The sequence below is a fragment of the Spermophilus citellus genome (assembly GCF_964194105.1).
Source record: "Spermophilus citellus genome assembly, chromosome: 12".
NCBI classification, from domain to species: Eukaryota; Metazoa; Chordata; class Mammalia; order Rodentia; family Sciuridae; genus Spermophilus; species Spermophilus citellus.
The window spans coordinates 12,561,048-12,582,892 of NC_138198.1; the positions used below are offsets into that span (position 1 = coordinate 12,561,048).

The window sequence follows — 21,845 nt, forward strand, 5'->3', positions numbered from 1 at the left end:
GGCTGTCACCAGGACCCATGAAGCTCTCTCTCTCTCATGCTGGACGGAGCTGTGGGCAGCGTACGTATGTGTGTCCCGCCTGTTACATGCCCTGGCATTCAGAAAGCCCCCCATAAACTCAGGTGGACAACAGCTGAATGGGTGGGTGGACTGATTCGCATATCAAATAGCTCTGTCCTCTCCAGGAACAGTCGGAGCTTTTAATTCAACCTTATCTCCAGCACAGCCCTTTGAAGGACACAGGTATTGTCCTCCCCACCGCTCAGAAAAGGTTCAGAATTGGGCTCCATGAGTTACAGAAAAAAAGGAAAAGAAACTCGCCTACAGCCACAGGAATGCTCTCTGGTTCTAGAACCCATAATTTGCCAACATACCAAATCATGTCCTTAATCAATGTCTGGACGCTGCACAATCTTCCAAAATAATATTTCAAAATAAGGAAAAGTAAATATGCTAATTTATGGGTAAAAATAAATACTTCTCAGGCTATCCCACTGCAAATGGTCAAACCAAAACGTGACCAAACAAAACCGAACGGAAGACCCCAGCCCACCTGGAAGCTGTTACTCCAGGTGGAAACAGCACATAACGTTCAGAAACCTGGAGCTCGAGCCAGGAGGAATCAGAGGTCAAGGCCAGATGAAGAAGAGGGCCTGCGCGGAGGAGAGGGGCTGCCAGTTGGCCGCCTCCTCCACGCCGCCCTCCCTTGGGCAACGACAGGGCCACCTAGCTTCCTCAGTCACCACACACCAGTGCCGCTGGCCTCTCTGAGGAGGTCATACTGCAAAGTCTCTGGGGACGAGGATGTGTGCTGGCTTTGTCTCAACCGCAATTCTGCCTATCACCACTCCAAGCGCAGTTATCAGATGACAAGCCCAAGCAGGCCTACCAACGGCTCCCCTTGGGGTTCTGATATTAAAGAAGCAGGGAACACCAGGCCCCCAATTACCAGCACTATCCTTCTGGCCACCCATCGAGGTCTGTCATTTGTCCTGATGCGTTTAGGGATTGAAGGATTCTATCAACAGCCTTAGGTGCAGCCATGGGTTCTCTGGAGAAGGACCCTGCAGATGGAGGTCACGTGGCATCAGTACACTCCACCCACCACCACCGCCACCACCAGGCCACTCCTGGCTGTCCTGGTGGCTCTCAACCAGAAAGTACTGTCTTGAAAGTCCACATGTTGCAATTGGCTGAGGTAAGTCACATGGGAATTGAATGCCACGCCAGCAGATACAAGGACAACTTTGTCTTAGCTTACTAGGACATCCATGGGCACACAGCCTTTGAATGAACAGTGGTTCCCCATGGTTCAGCCTCTCCATTCAATGCTGCCTCTCGAAACCGAGCAAAATGCTCCCCTCTCAGCCCACAGCCAGGCATCTGAAATGGCCCTGGCAGACTCTCCAACACCCTCTGGAGTTCCTCATCCAATGAGCATCCCTTGGTCTCCAGCTTACGTGGCCTTTCCAAAGCATCTGGCCCACTGGCAGCACCCGCCCATCCTCTTCACGGGTACCAGGTATATCTCAGCTTATTATAGCTGTGACCAAATACCTGACAAGAACAACTTGGAGAAGGAAAGACTCATCTGGGATCGGCTTTGGAGGAGTCAGTGCATGGCCCATGGCTGCTCCAGGGCAGAAACATCAAGGAAAGATGCTCACTCATGGGAGCTGGGAAGGACAGAGAGACAAGGGGCCAGAGAGAAGATAACCACACGCGGCCAGTGACCAGCTTCTCCCAACCAGGCCCCCTTCCCGCAGTTCATCCAGCCACCTGTGGTCCAATCCACTGGGGATGTCAGAGTCCTTGTGAGCAGGTCATGTCTCCAAAGCCCCACCTCTTGACACACAAGACTCTGGGGGACATTTCAGGTCCAAACCATAACACCAGGACCTCGCTCTGAAGCCTCCCTCTGACCACTGGGCCCCATATGGTCACTAGCATCTCTTCCTCCACTGAGTCCCAGAATTTGTTGCTTCCTGGGCACCGTCCTGAGCAAAGCTGTCCATCCTAAACTTTATCAGCTTCACCTCAACTTGCTCCCCTTTGAAGAAGTGATAAGGGAAGAAACGGTGGGGGAGAGGGAGTAAGAGGGAGCAGGGTAAAGCACCGGCGTGCTCATCTGCACTGTGTGGCTGGAAAATAAATAAATACAGAGTGCTGTAGAGCCCACAGGGGACGGGCTCCGCGGGACCTCTCCCCTCAGACCAGTCCCCGAGTCCTCGGAAAACACACAGAGCAAAATGATTCTGTGAGTAATGAGCACGAGGCTCGGCACATCTAATAACTGCTTGCCAGAGAAATTGGAACCAGAAGCACAGAAAAGCATCTGTTTGTGATTTGACTTTCAGTGACCAAGTCATCCTCATCTGAGTCATGAACTCCCACGGTCACTGGATGGGCATTCACTACCCGCATTCTGACGCACTCAGGGGCACTCTGAGAGCTGTGCACGTCCCAGGAAACTGAAGAGCTCTCCCAGGACAGACCACAGTCCACACCAGGATGCGCATGAGGGAGCAGGGCCACAACGTCACTCCCAGGCCTCCGACGAGTCTCATCACCCACGGAGAACACACACTCAGTTCCTCCTTTCGGGGGGTGATGACAAGCCTCTTTCCAGTTATGGAACGTGGAAAACGTAGTAAATGCATCTTGTTGTTTTACGCAAAGAAGACAGGACCAAAGAAATGTACATGAAAACGATAATCTAGTGTAATTTGAATAATCTGGATTGGTTTTCCTTTTCCAGCTGTATCCAAAATCTAGGAAACAGAAAACCAACTGAATCTTAAGCAACAGTTTGATTCTACAGCCGTGTTGGAAATTCCCTCCTATGACTCAAAATTCAGAGGCCACAAAACAAAGATTGACATTCGACTGGAAAAAAATCAAAGTTAAAAGGCAAATGGGAAAACAAATTAAAAGATCCCCCAACTAAGACCTTGAAACAGTATTTGCAAGTTTTATCAAAAGTCTATTTCCCTGATAGAGTGTTTCTGGAAGTCCGTAGGGAAAAAGTTCAACAATCCACAAACTCAAATAGCTCTTATCACACAAAAGGTGCACCACCTCCTTCATAAGCAGAGGCCTGCAGATTAAAGCCACACTCAGATACCACGTTCCACCCGTCTGGCTGATAAGACTCCAAGATGGAGTCACAACGTCCATGGGAGAGGATGGGAAAAAGGAACAGGCCCCACACTCACACCAGCGCACCCTGGTGGTGCTGAGCCCGGGGAGGGGCCGCTTGGTGACATCAACCTGAGCTGAAGCAGCACATACTCTGGACTTGATAACTCCGGTTCTGGGAATTTATCTAAAGGTGCTTTTGCATGTTCGTGAATTGAAATTATGTGAAATGCAATATGTGATTCATAGTGTTCTGCTTATAAAAGCCAAATATGCAAATAGATCAAATGTTCATCAATAGAAGACTGTTTAAATCAACTATGGAACATAAATTAAATGGGACACCAGACAATTATGAACAAGGAAGAAGGAGGGAGGGGGAGGGAAAGGTAAGGAACCTTCTAGTGCCCATGTGGAAGGATGTCAAGACCTATTAAATGCTTACAACATGGCACAGGAAAATGGATATGATGTTTTTAGTAAATGGAAGACAGTCACGGTTAGTAACCTATTTTCAAATTTGTTTATAAATACATGAAGAAATTCTAGAAAGACACAGAAAATAACATAACTGAAAGGAGAGAATGCACAGCAGATTTTTGAATGACCATCTTTGGATAATGGATTTTACTTTCGAACCATGTGACAGTACAATTAAAATAACATAACAGTTCCTAACTACAATCTGATATCTGTCTTTCTTACCCATCTCTACGTCAGCAAGCTGACAGTTCTTTTGTCTCCCAGATCACTAGCCTTCTCTGTCCCTACGAGGTCCTTAGTACCCACCAACAACACTGAGTCTAGCGGTCCTCTCTCCAAGGTCCGATTTCATGACCAAGCGGTTCAGAAAATGGAAATTATTCTTGAATATGATTTGAAACTGAAACAAAGGAACCCCTTTTCCTAGACCTCAGTGGGCTGGATACAATCTGCAAGTGCTGATGTGGAGGTGGGGGACTGAGCCTCTGGGTCTAATCAGGCCAGATGGCTGGCTCAGGGTCAACCGCCGCTCCTGGCCCCTGTGCTGGCACCTTTCCAAGTGGTCTCATCTGTGGCCTGTGCTGAACAGACAGGTGGGACTCCATGTGGTCAGCCAGTCCTATGCCCTGGCCCTGAGCACAAGGCCACTCGGACCAAGCCAGGCCCGGCACCAGGAGATCCACCACGTGCACTCAGCCGTTCCCACCAACTGAGCTGCCGAGATCTTCCCTGAACGCTAATTCCTCCTCCTCCTCTTCCCGCCTCACCCACCATGTGCACTCCAACTATCAGAGGAGACCAGAGGAGCCAGACCTCCAGGCGGTCAGGTCAGTGCCAGTCAGCTGTGTCCACCGCGACAGATACACCTGACACAAACCACTGGAGGGCACGGGTTGATTTGGGCTTCTGGTTTCAGATGTCTCAGGCCATAGTTGGCCAGCTCCATTGCTCTGGGCCTTAGTGAGGCTGAACTTCATGGCAGAAGAAAGCTGTCAGGTCATGGCAGCAGGAAGGAGAGAGAGAGAGAGAGAGAGAGAGAGAGAGAGAGAGAAGAAGAGTCCCAGGTCATGGTGGCTGGGAAGGACAGAGAGAGAGGAAGGGTCCAGGGACAAGATAAACCCTTCCAGGGCACTCCCCTGGTGACCCACTTCCTCCAACCAGATCCCAGGAGTTAGTTCAGCCATCAACAGAGAACCCACTGACAAGGCCTAAGCTCTGCTGATCCGGTCATTTCTCTGGACACTGCTGCCCTAGAGGCCAAGAGTTTCAGTACATGAGTCCTTAGGGGACATTCCAGATTCAAACCATGACAGCGACCAAGACTGGTCATGAGGTGAAAACCCTCAAAACACCCATGGAAAAAAACTCTAGATAAGACAAAAGGGAGGGAGGGGAAGGGAAGGGACATGGGGGTAGGATGGACAGTGGAATGAGATGGACATCATTACCCTAAGTACATGTATGAAGACACAAATGGTGTGACTCTACTTTGTGTTCAACCAGAGACATGAAAAATTGTACTCTGTTTGTGTAAGAGATATTGAATTGTATTCTGCTATCATATATAACAAATTAGAATAAATAAAATTTTTTAAAAAAACCCACAGACCCTGGCATGAGCCTCTATGCTGAAGCACAGGACAAAGAGAGGGCCACCCACTTCCCCAAACACAGTCCCAAAGGACCCCACTCTACCACTGCATGGGGTCAGACTGGTGCAGGTCAAGACGGTGCCCAAAGCTTCCAGCTGCTCACTGGGCCTAGAAACTTCCAGAAAGGACTCTCCACGCTGCAGTAACGGTGCTTCAGGCTGAGGTTTTAGCACAGCTCCTTGGCCTCTGTAGAGGCCACTTAGCCACTTTCTTCTCATCGTAACTTACAGACAGCTTCTTTTACCATCAGAACCTATTGCTTCTCTCTAACTCCTTTTCTCAAGAGACCCCTACAACAATACAAGCACTTCCTGTTCATAAGAGTTGTGTTTTTTGGGGGGAATTTTAGCTTCTTTTCTCTTCTTGGGGTGCAAGAAGCAGAAGGATTACTTTAAGATTCACCTCACATATAAAATAACTCCCTCTTCACTCACTAAAAGCAAGGTCTCCATGGGGCAAAGGTAGCGCATTTGCCCTCAGGGGCTATGAGAGGACACTAGGGGAACCTGGTGACAAGGGGCCAGCCCAGCAGGGACCCCTGGATGGCGTGCAGTCTAGCACGAGCCAACCTCAGCTGCACTCACGCCCTCCTGTTGGAAACTGTAAGGTCAACTGAGCAGCCAGGGTGAGATGGCCCCAGGTCGCTGAAGAAATCTAGAGAATCCATCTCCTCATGAAAGGCTGCCCAATAAATCTTCCAAAAGGGACAGACCCAGAACCTGTCCTTCTGGACCACAGCCAAGTTGCCACGTCACCGTCAGCGGCAGGGCACTGCACTCCAAGACAGAACAGGGACTGCGCATCCTCCTCTTGTCCCTCTGCAGCTGGAGAGTGAGCTGGGGACCTCACAGAGGGAGCAGGGGCCCCAGGACCCCCTCACCAGCCCACTGCAAACCCAGGGGCAGCACAGGCCCATGAAAGGCACTCGGCTGTCTTTGGCTGCCAAACCCCTGGGTGACACACCTACCACCCATGACACTGAGCCCAGCAAAACCCCGGGTCTCCTTCAACCTGCCCCAAGTCCATCTGTCCTCCTGACACATCACACTCCCCGGGTGAGCATCCTGCCTCCCTGACACAGTTTTTTCATGGTTTGTCTCCTAACAATCTGCTTCTGTCCCCCAGGAGCTGCCAGAAACAAAAACACTGAGCTTTAAGCATCAGGCTCAACAAACTGGCCACAGAAAACCCTGACTCGCTTGATGGCGTCTGGAGGTCACCACAAAAAATCACATTTCCGAATGAAATCAGCCCAGTCCCCCAAACTGGGCTGCAAGGGAACCAGGAGCCCACACCAGGGACAGCAGGGAATCACAATGGCGCACTAATTGCCAGTCCACATCCCGGAGTAGCCGAAGACGGCAGGGTTTTGACAGCCTTTATTCTAGGGTTGAACTCAAGCCTCCGATTCATTTAAATGCTTCAGCTTCTATCCATGAGCACATTTAGGTGCTCTTTTGGGAGAGAAGAGGGCGGACAGGGACGTCCAGTACTGGGACCAGTGGTGACCAGGTGAGACGGCCCAGGTCACTGAAGAAATCTAGAGAATCCGTCTCCTCCACCAGCATCAGCACTCTGGCCTGGGGCAGTGGAGGGACTCCTGCTGCCGGCTCAGTGGTACCCAACTCGGACCCACAGACAGAGAGGACAGAGGACCAGGTCCCTAACACCACCTCTAACACTGCCACCACTTCAGCCCAGTAGGTGGATGTCAGGCACTGCGCTGGGCACGGCTACAGAGCTAAGGTCAGAAAGGATGTCACCTAGAGGCACCAGTCTGCTGAGAGGTGGAACGGAAACGCACAAGAAGGTGGTCATTTCACCTGAGGACAGATGGCACCTCCCACACACAAGATAAATGCCCCGCCCAAGGTTCCTAGTGGTCCTCTGGCAGGATAGTTTATAAAACTTAATCACAACCCCGTCTAGAGATAATCCCCACCCCAAGCCCTACTTCTATCACCTTATTGTCACACTAAGTATGTCCCCACCTACCCTCTACCCAGTTCTCCCTCCCAAAGGACTTAAAATCAGCATACTCTAGTGACACAGCCACATTAATGTTTATAGAAGCTCAACTCACAATAGCTCAACTGTGGAAGCAACTCAGATGCCCTTCAGTATGTGAATGGATAAAGAAAATGTGGTAAAAATACACACAATGGAATATCTCTCAGCAATAAAAGGGGATAAAACCATGGCATTTGCAGGTAAATGGATGGAGTTGGAATATAATGCTAAGTGAAGTGAGCCAATCCCACAAAACCAAAGGCTGAATGTTTTCTTTGATATGAGGATGCTGATCCATAATGGGGGTAGGGGGGAGCATGGGAGGAAAGGAGGGACTTTAGGATAGGGCAAAGTGGGGGGAGGGAAGGAAGGGGACATGGGGATAGGAAAGACAGTGGAATGAGATGGACATCATTACCCTAAGTACATGTATGAAGACACAAATGGTGTGACTCTACTTGTGGTACAACCAGAGACTTGAAAAACTCTGTATGTGTACTATGAATTGAAATGCCTTCTGCTGTCAGGTATAACAAGCTAGAATTAAAAAAATTATTGATTATTGCAGCAGGAAGACCCCTTCCAGGTCACCTGGGCCAGCACAAGTTCCTTGGGCTTTAATAGAACTGTGGGAAGCGTCTCCTTAGTTCAACTAAGTAAGCTTAGAAAATTCTGGGTTAAAGGACACTAAGGTTTTCTTGGCTGCAGAATTCAGTGCCTCTAACATTAAAAGTCTCCAGCCAGGGGCAGTGTGCAACCTCTAATATCAGGGGCTCGGGAGGCTGAGGCAGGAGGATCGAGAGTTCAAATCCAGCCTCAGCAAATTAGAGAGAGGCCCTAAGCAACTCGGTGAGACCTTGTCTCTAAACAAAATATATATTTTTTAAAAGAACTGAGGATGTGGCTCAGTGGTTAAGTGCCCCTGGTTTCAATCCTCAGTACCAAGGTAAAAAAAAAAAAAAAAAAAAAAAAAAAAAGAGTCTCCAAGAGAGGGAGGTGACAGGCAGTACTTATAAACCCAGGGGACTCGGAAGCTCCTTCAGCTCCTGACACTGATGTTCCTTTGGATGTCCTGGCCGGAGTCCAAACCCACCTTCCTCTGTAACTTTTGGACAAATGTGCTGGCAGTAAGTGCCAGGTGCTGAGGATCTAAATGTGGAAAAGATGCACAGGTTCCTCGAGGGACTTGTGGCCAGGGGTGCAGACTCCTGAGCTGACCAGCGACTGGCTCAGAGCTCACCACACTCCCTTCCCTACCACACCCCAACTCCCACCCCAAGAGGACTCTGCTCAGCCTTAGAAAGGTAAGATCATGGTCAGCCTAGACCCCTGACTTAAAGATAACACAGTACATACAGAGAAGGAGTGAAATACCGGGTTCCCTCTCCCTGCTGTCACTCAAGCCTTGTCTCATGGCCAATTCTCACTCCCCACTTCCAAAATAAGCAAGGACTTAGTTGACTGAACAATTTTTTTTTTAAAGTGGTGCTGGGATTGAACCCAGGGCATTGTGCATGCGAAGCTAGCACTCTACCAACTGAGCTATATCCCCAGCCCATCAGAGAAATGCAAATCAAAACCACTCTAAGACTTCATCTCACTCCAGTCAGAATGGCAGCTATTAAGAAGACAAACAACAAGTGTTGGCGAAGATGTGGGGGAAAAGGCACATTCCTACACTGCTGGTGGGACTGCAAATTGGAGCAGCCAATATGGAAAGCAGTATGGAGATTCCTTGGAAAACTGGGAATGAAACCCACCCACCGTGGTGAGGTAAAGAAGAGCCAGGTGTTCCAAAACCAAGACTCCAAAGGAAAATTTTAAAATCCTTTTGCTTTGAGATATCAAACAGGTACACTGCACACTTGAAAGGCTCCCCCACAGTGTTCAAATTCATTGAGTTGCAGAAAAAGGGTCTTTCCTCACATTCACCATTCACTGTCACCCACAACACTGGGATGAATACAGCTGAGGGGCAGGTGGCAGCACCCCACTATCCAGGGGCCAGTTTATAAAAATGATGCTCAATTCCAAAGGAAATCAAATCTCGAACCCTCTTCAACCAAACTACAAATGTCACATAAAATGCCCACGAGATACACAAAACCACAAGTCTCAGTTTAGCCTTCCTGCCTAGTCACACAGCATGATACAATGAAAGGTTCCCCCGGAATTTCAAGAACAGAGGATTTGGAAGCCCTGATGTTCAGACCACACAGGACTTACCAATGGCTGCCTTCCCAAAGTGTGACAACTGGCCTCACCATCATTCCCACCTGTCCAGGCCTCCGATAATCCCTAACTGAGGAAGGACAGACTTAAACCAGGTGCAGTACCCCACAGACTCAAGGCTGTGCTGATCCAGGAGCCACAGCCTGGAGCTGTTCTGGTCTAAGTGCATCTTCATCCGAGCTCCCAGGCTCCACGGGCCGCTGGGTTTGTACTGTGAGCAGAATGCCAGTCTCCTACAGACAGATGCCACGGCCTCAGTGCCTCTAAAAGCTGACCCCTCCCCCGGCACCATCCCACGTGGGACCAGTCCTGCCCCTGAACAGTGCCAGGGACATCACCCTACACAGCTTCCTGGCCTCCCCCCTGTACCGGGCCTGTCACCTTGAGATGAGGCATCTCGGTACGGCTAGGGACCCACTATACCCCAGTCGGCTCATAGGACAAGTTCCAACCTCTACTTGGAGCCATGGTCCAATCCCTGACCCTACCCCACATGCCTTATTCTCTGAACAATCAAAGAAAGGCCTGTTCCTTGTCCTAGATAGGCCAATGCAGACTTCAACATTGAACTTCAAGTGTGGGCACAAACCTCAGGGCTCTGGAGCTCAGGAAATGGTGTTTGGATAACAAACAGGCACGTCTCTTCCACCTGGTCCCTGTGTCACCTGGAAGCTCAGTAAAGAGGTTAAAATTGTCCCAGCCCTCTCAGAAGTAACACAGGGCAACAGACAGAAGGCTGTGTCACTCCAAGGGGCCAGAAAACACCCAAAGGCACAGTGCCCTCCTCCACCACTCTCGGGAGCCAGAGGGCAGAGTCCCCTCTAAGATGTAGAAGCCCCTTCAAATGGAATGTCCTCAATTCCAATGCAGACCCTTCTGTAAACAGTGTCCCACAGCCAGCAGGTATCCAGGACCTCCCTTGTAAAAGAGGGTGGTGATTTCCTTTCACACCGTGAAGCAAACGAAAAACACACACACAGGTGAGAACTTTAAGTAGTGGCCTGTACACCACGAAAGGCCAGCACCCTCTCACAGAGAGCAGAGCCCCCTTCACCTCTGGGCAGGCCCTTGAACTGCTGGGTCAAGGCTTTCCAGTGTTCTCTTAGAAACCCTGGAGGCATGCGCTGAGATGTAGCCACCCTGCCAGGGTCCCAGAGTGACAACCAGGGCAGAACAGCCGCACCAGTCTGCACAAGTGGCACGACTGAGAACCCTCATGTGGTGAGCCTCTCAGATGTTGGGCTACCTCCTTCTGCACCCTACCTCCTGGGATAAGCTGAAGTGTGCCCCCCGAAACTCAGACGTTGAAATCCTAAGCTCCAGTGTGACTGTATTTGGAGAAAAACCCTCTAGGGAGGTGACTATGGTGACATGAAGTCACAAGGTAGGGCCCTGTTTAGCCAGCTTTTCACCACCGTGACCAAAATACCTGGCAGAACAACTTAGGAGTAAATGGCTTATTTGGGCTCGTGGTAGCAGAGGTTCAGTCCCTGGTGGGCTAAGTCCCCGGCTCTAGGCCTGACGTGAGGCAGGACATCATGGCAGAGGGGTCCAGGGGAGGAAAGCTGTTCAGTTCATGGTGGGGTCAGGAAGTAGAGAGAAGTGGGGAGGAGGCCACAGAGGAAGATGCACCCTTCGATGGTTCCCCACAGTGACCCAGCTCCTCCAGCTCTGTCCCACCTGCCCACGGTTATCACTGGCAGTCCATTCAGACAGGGCCCACTGCTTAGGTCCCAACTGTCACAACGAGTCACTTCCCCTCTGAACAATCCTGCATCGACACAGGAGCTTGTGTGGACGCCTCATATCCAAACCATAAAAGGCCCTACCCAATAAGGTTGGGGTCCTCACAAGCAAAGGGAGAGATACCAACGCAGAGTTGTCCCAGCCCCACAAGTGCACACAAAGGAGGCCACATGAGGACAAGCTGAGAAGGTGGCCATCCACCAGCCTCACCAGCAGCCAGCCCTGACAGCACCTCCATTGGACTTTGACCCTCCAGTCTATGAGAAAATAAATTGCTATTGTTGAAGCCACCCAGTCTGCGTATAAAATACACCCAAGCCTCTCCTGACACACCGAGGATCCCGAAATCTTACCAAACCTGTGTTTCAAAGTCACGGTTTGATTTGGGAGCACTTCTTGCTAAGTGTACCAAGGTATCTGTCTGTTGACCCTAAAATCCATTTTACTTCAGCCTGCGTACAAGCCATCGGCATGTGCAAGGCTGTCAAGGGTTACCAGTAACCACAGGTGACACACACAGTGCAGGCGAGCTGTGACAAGATGGCACCAGGCCTTGTGTCCATAGCCGGGCTATCAAACACAGAGCCTCTGGCATCCCTGGGTTCAGGCTCAGTGTGACCTCCACACACATGGCTCCCTGGGGCAGTGAGTCCACAGCAGGAACTGGACAAAGGAATCCGCTTTGAGGTTTCCCGAATCACAAGGGGTGGCCCAGCCTCCCAGGATGGGGCACAGTAGGCAAGGATATGCCTCGGCTGGCCTGTCAAAGGCAAACCCTGTGCCACGGGAAATTCCAAGCAGGAGAGAAAATATCCGGAGTTTCTACAGAGTCCAGATGCCAACAGGGGTCTAAGTACTGTCGATATTTGTGTTTAAGCAACTTCCCTTAGGAAATCTGTCGGCTAAAATTTCTCAAGTTTGCAAACAAAGATTCCACAATTAATTTCCTTCAGGGCAAGAACAAAATATTTATACACGTCCCTGAAAGTTTGATCAGCCGACTCCCACGCCACGTCCTGAGCCCGTTCTAATTCTGGAGTTCAGTTTTGTGTCCATCTTGAGTGTTGACAACCTCTCAGCTTCACCACTCACAATCTCAACTAGCCACACAAAGCCAAACTCCAAAGATAACCACGGTTTTCACCATTCTGCAAAAGGGCTGGTACCTAAACCAGCAGGTAGGCTGTCCTACCGTCACTTTTGAAGTAAGAGGTGTGCAAACAGGATTCCCCGAGCAACCCTTAAGACTCTCACTGCCAACTGGCCTTACAAGCCCCTGTGCACATCCTCTGTGGGGAACGGGCTCAGGAAGGGTCACCAAGTGGCAAGGGAGAGTCCTCATGTCACAGCCCACTGAACTTACGAGAGGGAAACCTTAGGTAGCTCACTAACCACTCTGGCTTCTACTCCCTCACCTGTACTGAAGGGCTTTGATGACATTTGACAGCTTTGGCCCCTTCAGATTCTAAAGAAGAAAATGTAACTTGCTCTTCTAGAATAACAGCTCTGTTTCAAGACCTCAACCTTCTGGTGGCTAAATCTCTTGCTACGTATTCAGGTTTGAAGCCTTTTTCAGAGAGGCTGTTTATCATCATTCCGTCTGTTTTCTCCTGTGTTTCCAGCCTACAGGTGTTGCAAAGCGACATCACCTTGCCTGCCACCAGCCCTTTCATTGTGGCACAAACTATAGATGACATTCCTTGGCTTAGTGTACAGAATTACACTGAAATGGTCAGAGGCTGAAGGGTCATCACTGGGACAAACCTGTCACTCCAACCTCATAAGTGCTCTAGCATGAGTTTGGAGAGCATTATCTACCCCCAAGCTTGGACAACAGGACTCGGCCGGCCCACATGAGACTGAGCCCGTACAAAGGAATCCATTTTTTACTTATTATTTGTGGCCTTTTACTTATTTTTTAGTTGTAATTGGATACAATATCTTTATTTATCTATTTATTTACATGCGGTGCTAAGGATCCAAGTCAGGGCCTCGCACGTGCTAGATGAGTGCTCTATCTCTGAGCCACAACCCCAGCCCCCAAGAATTCCACTTTGAGGTTTCCCGAGTCACAAGGGATACTCCTGGCTTCAAACAGTACTATCGACCAGTGGTTTTTCTTGAACTTGACACAAGGTGAAAGGCAATATTTAAATTTAAAATGAAACTTTAAAGATATATTTTGCAAGTAGCTTCGAAGGGTGTCAGTGGAAGTGACAATGACTAACGAGGTAATATCGCCACCTGAAAATTCACGTGCAAAGTGAAAAAAACGGAGAGGGAAAGTGACGCTGATCCAAGACTTCAAGGGAGGCAGTCAGACATTTTTAGAAGAAAAAGTATACTGAAGTTATGCTTCAGTCTAAAAGTCAACCATAGACGGCCGCTCTCCCCGTCACCCTCCTCCTGTGACGGCAGCAAGGGCCAGTGTGGTAGAACATTCTAGCCCAGCTCCAAGGCCAGCAGAGCCTGCTTGTTTCTCTATAGTCTGCATAGATTTGCATGACTACACAAGGAGGTGTCTGCTCCATGCCTCTAAACCTGATTAATTAGTATCAGTATCTGTTCAGAGACGGTAGAGGGGAAACAAACCATGAAGTCCTCACCTCAGATACTGCTGATTTAGAGGCAGCACAAACACACGAGATCAGCTAGACTGTCCATGTGGCAGAAGCTTCCCAACAGCAGCCTAGAAGTGATGTCTAATCTCCTGGTCCGTCATCCCAGCACACACTGAATTAACCTGTGCAGCCCCAGAGGCCACTGGAGGGAGGTAGAACCGATTACAAAGAATGCCAACCCAGGCTCCAGTGCTGTAGAGACTCAAAAGAGCTGTAACTTGGCCAAGATCTGAACCCCTCAGCTCCAGTTTACGTTTTCTTCACACGTCCACCTCGAAAGTTAAGACGCCAACATGAAGGTTCACAGCACTCCCCTGACACAGTGTCCAAGTCCCAGACCCAAAGAGAGCCTGCCTCGGGAGCATCCTCACCAGAGCCAGCCCTGAACTGCCTGGGTCATCCTTCCCTTCCCAAGCACTCCATGCAATGGAAAAGTCCGAGATCTTCCCCAGAAATACAGATGGGAGTCAGGAGTTCAGTCCTTCTCTCAAAACTGTCAATCATCCACCAGGCAGAAGGCCACTTACTCCTGCCTCGTGAACTGCACAACAAATCCTCCAGGTGACCACCAGAAAACAATGTCCTGCTAACTCCAACGCAGACGGCAGAAACCAAGGAATCCCCGGCTCCAGTCTCACAAAATGCAGTCACTCCTGGGTTGCCACATGCTTCCACCTCTTCACCAGGAGACACCAGCTGTAAAGGCTCCAACGTCCCCATTGGACATTCTGGAGCAAACTGGGCGTGAGGAACCTTACACCAAGGGTGTCCTCTCTCCTCTCACAATGCACTGGAGATGTCACATCTCATGTGCTGCTGTCCAGGTGGCCAAAGCCTGAAGATGGGAGAAGGGCCAGATTCTTTTAGACACTGAAAATATTTTACAACTCAAATGTTTCTGACCTACAGTCATCTGAGTTAGTGGGAGAAAGTTGGAGAAACAGAGGGTGGGTCAGGGATTCACAAAATGTACAAAACACATCCAGAAATATCATCAGCCCGTGACCCACAGGTTAGCATAGATGTTCACATCAAGGTGCACCCCAGTGTCGATACTGTCTGTCACGTGCTTTAAAAACATCTCAGACAGGAGCTGGGGCTGGGGCTCAGTGGTAGAGCGCTCTCCTAGCACGTGTGAGGCCCTGTGTTCGATCCTCAGCACCACATAAAAATAAATAAAATAATAAAACATCTCAGACAAACAGCCCAAAGAAAAATCAGGTCCTTGGAAACGCTTTATCGATATCTCATCCACCCCACCATTCCAGTAGCTGGTAACGTCTCTGAGCCCAGGAAACTTCTGACTCCCATATTGCTTCCTCATTACCCAGCTGAGCCCTCAAAAGACACCCAACAAATGTTTGAGGGCTGAATACACTAAAAGCAATGCCTACTGCCTCTTTTTGGTAGCCTTAAGGGGAATTTTTTGTTTCACTGAGATGTTTTTCAAAATTTAATCTGATTGATTCAAACCTCATCTGTTGGTCCAATAGATTTAGGGGCCATATCTCCCTAGTAAATGGGAAATTTCCCATGCCGTGGCCTCCGCTGGGACACCCAGGCCCTCTCAAGCAGAAAAAGCACAATTAAAAACAAATGCACACATTTTAATCTTCAAAATCATTGCTTTGTTAAAATTCAGGGGACTTAAAGATAAATCACCTTTACCTCCATCGAGACCCTTACTTCTCCTGAGCGTTAAAGACACAGTTGCTAAACTCTGGAGGGGTGAGCTTTCATCTGGCCTGTCTGCAGAGGGCCAGTCTGCACAGTGCTTCACAGTGGGGGGAGACAGCGGGCTGAGCCTGCACTGGGACAGCCAGTACATGGCACCCCCAGCCCAGTCCTCCCAGCTCTGTCAACACTGCTCTGTGCCCACAGATGATCGGATCCTTGACGCCAGCAACTCCTTCCCCCAACTATAGAAGCCAACCTGTGACTCAGGGGCACCTAACCACTGAGCCACATCCCCAGCCCAATTTATGTTTTGTTTTGAGACAGGGTCTCCCTGAGTTGCTTGGGGCCTTACTAAGTTGCTGAGTCTGGGTTTGAACTCACCATCCTCCTGCCTCAGCCCCCTGAGTCACTGGATTTACAGATATGCACCACCATGCCTAGCAGGACCATATTTTATGGTTTCAATCAGCAATTACTCAATTATTATTTCTTGAATGAGTGAGTTAGTGAGTGGATTAATATACAAAAAAAAAAAGAAAAGAAAACCAAAACAGTTGATTTTTGCCTTCTGAGTCCCCTCTCGGCAGCAGAGAGCCGAGTTCTGGTCGTATCCTTCATATCCTTCATCATTTGGTTTCCTGGAGCACAACAGATGGGGCCCTCCGTTGGAGGGGTGTAAAGACGTCAGTGGACACAGCGGGCCGGGGCACGGGCGGGAGAGAGGATGCGGCCACGCCCTCTGAGGGGCTGCCCTGCTGTGACTCACAGACCAAACTCCATCCAGCCTGATAGACAGTCCATTTCAGTTTCGGTTTTTTTTTTTTTTTTTTTTTTTTTTTTTTTTTTTTTTTTTTTTTTTTTTTATTGCCTGTAAACAGAAATTTTCTCCTAGTTAAGTCAGCATCAGGAAATTAAAATCCCATGTGTCATCCATGGTGAATGGGCCTGTGGGTCGGCTGTCTCAGGAGGCCAAGGTGCCAAGCAAGGTCCCCAGATCTGTTGGCCGGCACTGGCAAGGACAGTCCCCAGGTGGTCTGCAACCTGAGGTAAAGGTTTGGTATAGATGAACTTTAACTAACAGATAAAAGGCCTTTCCATTTTTCTGCTATACTAACTTCTTAGAGTGATTATGTCTCATTAATATGTTAGAGAGTTGTATAGTTTTATATCTCACCAAATGTTTTGCTACTGCCCACAGTTAAGGCCACACATCTGAAAGGGGAAAACGAAATTCTTTCAAGATACCCTGCTGTTGCTTCTTAACAAAAAAGAAACTGTGCACATTCTCACCACAGGATTTAAGATACCAAAAAAATTCCTGAAACACATCCAGATTATTTTTTAAAGAATACTTGTCTGGAGAATGAAATAAGAAAAACAGGCAACCAAAGAAAACAAATAAATGGAAACCTTAAATAGCTATCAATTCTCCTGGCTGAGCAAACATTGAACAATTTAGTGTTAGAATGGTTTCAGGATTGTTATGCCTTGAAAAAGTTAAGACACACTAAGATAGCAGGAGAATGCTTAAGATATAAACAAAGATTAATGTAGAGAAGGTTGCCTCAAATTTTAAACCTACTACAAGCCAGGCACAGTGTTGCATGCCTGTAATCCCAGCAGCTCGGGAGGCTGAGGCAGGAGGATCATGACTTCAAAGCCAGGCTCAGCAACTCAGTGAGACCCTGTCTCTAAATAAAACATTAAAAAAGGAAGGAAGGAAGGAAGGAAGGAAGGAAGGAAGGAAGGAAGGAAGGAAGGAAGGAAGGAAGGAAGGAACTCACTGCAAACTAAACTTTTAAGGTACCCAAAGTGTTAACACTTTTCTGTGGAGAACCAGGAACAAGAAGGAATCTCTAGACCTTGATTTTAAGGACCAGGAAACCGAGACCTCAGGCCCAAGAGACTCTCTGGGAAACAAAGTCATGCAGTCTGATGGTAACGTGGAAAGAATGGATGTCCACCAGTGAAGGGAGGCACCAACCGCCAGGGCCTGCCTTCTGCAGCCATGCCTTATCACCCAGCTCCTAAGCCAGCCCTGTCTGCCCACACAGAAGAACTAAACACCATGGGAATTGAGCCCCTTGGCAGCCGGGGGCTTTTAGAAGCACCCATCAGGCCCCCTACGCACCCAGGACTCCGTTTCACTTTGCAATGATTCAGAAACCTCCACTGAATCGAAGGCTCACAATCAGGGTGTGAGATAACACAACGGGCAATGGGTCTGCACAGCCCACTCCCTACAGGAAGGCCAGAGTCAGCGGTCCTGCACTGAACATCCAAAATGCCCCAGAGGCTGCTGGGCCTCTCCCATAATCCCCTGAAGGCTGAGATACAGTGATTCTTCTTCAGCTACCTGAAAGCCTGTCCTTGAACGTGAGCTTTCACCCCAGAAGCTAAAGCACCCGACTCTGGCAAGGAAGGGCTCACAGCTGGTAGTTGCAAGCCAGCCATCCTTCTCCACAACACCCCACCTCTCCATGACGGTCCCAGAGGCTCAGCACTGGGCACAGCAGGGGTTGCAGTTGAGCAGAGATCTCTAAGACAGGAACAGATGGACCCCAAGTGACCCATGTCTTTCACTTTGCAAAGTATTACAACTAGCATTTTTTTTTTAATACCAGGATTGAACCCAGAGGTATTTAACCACTGAGCCTCATCCCCAACCCTTTTTTATATTTTATTTAGAGACTGAGTCTCATTGAGTCGCTAAGTGACTCACTGAGTTGCTGAGGCTGGCTTCAAATTCATAATCCTCCTGCCTCAGCCTTCCAAGCTGCTGGGATTACAGGTGTGCCCCACTGTGCCTGGTACCAACTAGCAATTCTTAATCACAGTTTTATTCATGCTTTTTCTACTACAGTGACCAAAAGACAGATTCGGTGTTTTTGTTCAACTGTAAATTAAAGACACTCCTGAAGAAGGTTTAAAGTTAAGTGATTAGACAACTAACTAGCCATATATACTAACCGCTACTTACATTAACACATTTGCAAACCCTTAAACAAGTCTAGGCCCTGCAATCTACAAAAGGCTTTTAACCCCTAATGCCATAAAGGTCATCAGAAGTAATATTATAAGCTTTATATAATCTCCCATTCCCTCAGATTATCCACACCATAAGAGGGAGACAAAGGAGAAAATGACTACAATGTGATCTAAGTCCCTAAAAAGCCAACCACTGTGCACCCCAGAACTGAACTACTTTATTTTTAGGATTCAGAAAACCACAATACACGCTCGGAGCACATTGAACATAATTGCTAACAAACAGGTCTAGTGCAGGGACCCTACAGAGAAGTGGGAAAACCAAGCAGTGGGGTCCCTGAATCGCTGCTAAGTAGAACTGAGCCCCAGTTCCTAGGGAGGCCTAACTGGTGCTTCCAGAACCCCAGCTGCCAGATGCCCCAAGATGTGGAGGCTGCTATCTCCTTGTTGTTTTAGTGCCTCTGCCAAAGCTTGCACTTGTTCACTTTTTTTTTTTTAAGTTGTGTTTTAAATGCTTCTAAGTAGGGCAGTCGTATCAGTAGGTCCTATCCACTGTGGATGTTTCCAAAGTGCAAGAGGTGTGCTCTATCTCCAAGGCTCGTGGGAGGGGTACCACGGCCCCTGACTCACCCTTTAGCCGTGACTCTTGAAGAACTCCCTGTTCACCTACCTTCACAATATGGTGCTGACTCCTGTCAGGACACTTCCTTTTTGGCTTTGGTTATTAAAATTGTATTATTTCAGCAATATTTCTATCCAGAAGTAGCCAGGCTATGTATCTGGCCCTATCACCAACTAAATTTTCCTTTGCTGTAAACCTAAGATAGTGTTAGTATCAACAACTGGATGTGAAATAAATAATTCAATTTCAATCACCCCTTTTCCTTTAAAGAGATATGGCACAGACCTTTATCAGTGTAATTTTGGCTAAACTGATGGAAGAAGACCAGAAAGAGATGACTTTATTAATCTGGAATTGGGAATGCAGCATTTTCCCGTTTTATTCTGGGTGACATTCTACTTATTTTCAACCGGACAATTATAAAACTGCTCTATGTTTAATTACCTCAAAAACCCCACAAATCACCATAAGAACTGCTGCAAAGGAAATCTTCAGCAACGTAGAGTGATCGTTATGATTCTTCCTGTGGTCCAGAGAGATGCTTGGGAGATAATGACTGTACCTTGTGCTTCTCTGATGACTTCTATGTCCATATGAAATTTCCCAAAACCCAAATGATTGTACTGAACCTAGTTACACAGTAACTAGGTAGATTTTGCCTTCATCTCTTTGCCTCCTTTGACACAGGATTATAACATTTTTCTCTGTATGGAACCATTTCGTCATATTTCTGTAATTGGTCTTACATTAATTATTCCCAGCTGCAAGGAGTTTCTATTAATTACCAGAATTTCCTCTGAAATAAACACTCCATGACCAAATGGGTCCTGGAGAGAGTGTTCCTCACACGTGCCCCCCTCTGCACTCACCCCATGGCTCCACGTGAGGTCGGTATTGTATGGCAATAGAATTAGACCCCCGTGATGGGAGGCTAATGGTGGAGAGGCTGTGAGCCACTGGACCCCAGCATCGTGGTCAGGACACCAGGCGGGAACTTGTCAAGTGTGCCTGAGCCAAGAGTTGATGATCCCACACAGAAGGCCCCACTCCCTTCTAAAGTGAAGTGTGGAGTCGCCTTGCATGTCTCCACATGGGGTCCCACCCGAGAGACACAGGTGGACACCCAACTCCTACCAGCACACTTGGGAAGACGGTAGAGGCTCTTCGTGTCCCCAGGGCCTAAAAACAACCAGGGCAACCCTTCCAACTGCACGAGGTCTCCTTAAAAATGCAAGTGGCTATGGAAAGAGAACAAGACGCTGGGTAGGGGGACCAGGTGGGCGCACTAGCCACATGCACACGCTGAAGGGGACTACAGCGTGCATCAGTTAGGTTGTTATTTTTTGAATGACACATCCAAGAGTGAGCGTGGGCTGCAGCAGCCCCAGGGCCTCCAGGTAGAGATGGAAAAAGGTCTGAGCAAGGGACAGCGCAGAGTTTGGCAAATCTCTAAGGTTGACCACTAAGCTGAGAGACTTGAACACAACAGATAATCGTGATGCTAAGACAAAGAGGACTGCACTAAGACAAAACCACCTATTCAGGTGTGTGGCACACCCCTGTAATCCAACTACTAGGGAGGGCAAAGCAGGAGGATCAAAAATCCAAGGCCAGCCTGTGCAACTTAGCAAGACCCTGCCTCAAAGAATAACAAGGACTGGAGATGCCACTCGTCTAGCAGGGGGGATGCCCTGGGTTCAATCTCTAGTAGCACACACGCCCGCGCGCGCACACACACACACACACCAGTGTGTCCTACTGAACATGCGATGTAGCAAGGCACACCAAGACTTCACACACTTTGCCTGCTCTCACACTTGCTCTGTATTCTTGGGGTGATCTTGCCTTATGCTAATTACTGCCCCCGTTTTAATCAGCTTTTTCACTACTAGAACTAAAAGATCCTACCAGAAAAATTTTAGGGGAGGAAAATTTATCAGAGGGCTCATGGTTTCAGGAGCCTCAATCCATAAGACAGCAGACTCCCCTCCTCGGGGCTGAACATCACGGAGGAAGAAGGTGGCAGAGGACAGCAGCTCACATGGTGATCAGAAAGCGGAGAGACTCCACTCTCCAGATACAGAATATACACCCCATGGCCAGGCCCCAGTGCCCACCTCCTCCAGCCACACCCCACCTGCTTCCACTCCCCACCCGGTTCATCCCATCAGAGATCAATATACTGATTAGGTTAAGGCTACACCCCAATCAGTTCTCCCAGAACCTTCTTGCTTTGCCTCACATGTGAGCTTTTGGGGGACACCTCATCTACACCATAACACCCCCACATCTCCGTTTTCAGTCATGACCTCTCTAGCTCAGAGTGCTGTCGAATGGATTCCCAGCCACTTCCCCACAGTGTCTTCAGACGTGCTGAGCCAAGGCACCTCCAGCCCAGACCCCTCATTCGCACACTGTGAGCCCCTTCTCCCTGCTGCTGTCTCTGCGCACGCCAGCTCCCCATTCACCCAAGACGGAGGCCAGAGAGTCGTTTCAGCCTCTCCTCGAGCTCCACATCGAGTCAGTCAGCCCACCCAACACTGCTCCACTGCAGGCCCTCTTCTCTGTCACTGCCACCTCATTTGGGGCCCAATCACTGGGGCCTGGAACGAGCTCCTTGCTGTTCTTCCTGGATGGCCTTCCCAGCTCCTGAGTGTCCCCTCCACTCGTTCCCAC

The 21,845-nt window shown here is 48.9% G+C and overlaps 1 protein-coding gene across 6 annotated transcripts in view; it reads right to left on the minus strand.

The window, feature by feature from the left end:
- LDLRAD4 (low density lipoprotein receptor class A domain containing 4) overlaps window positions 1–21,845 on the minus strand; it is a 378,801-nt gene that overhangs the window by 296,614 nt on the left and 60,342 nt on the right. The window lies entirely within an intron of this gene.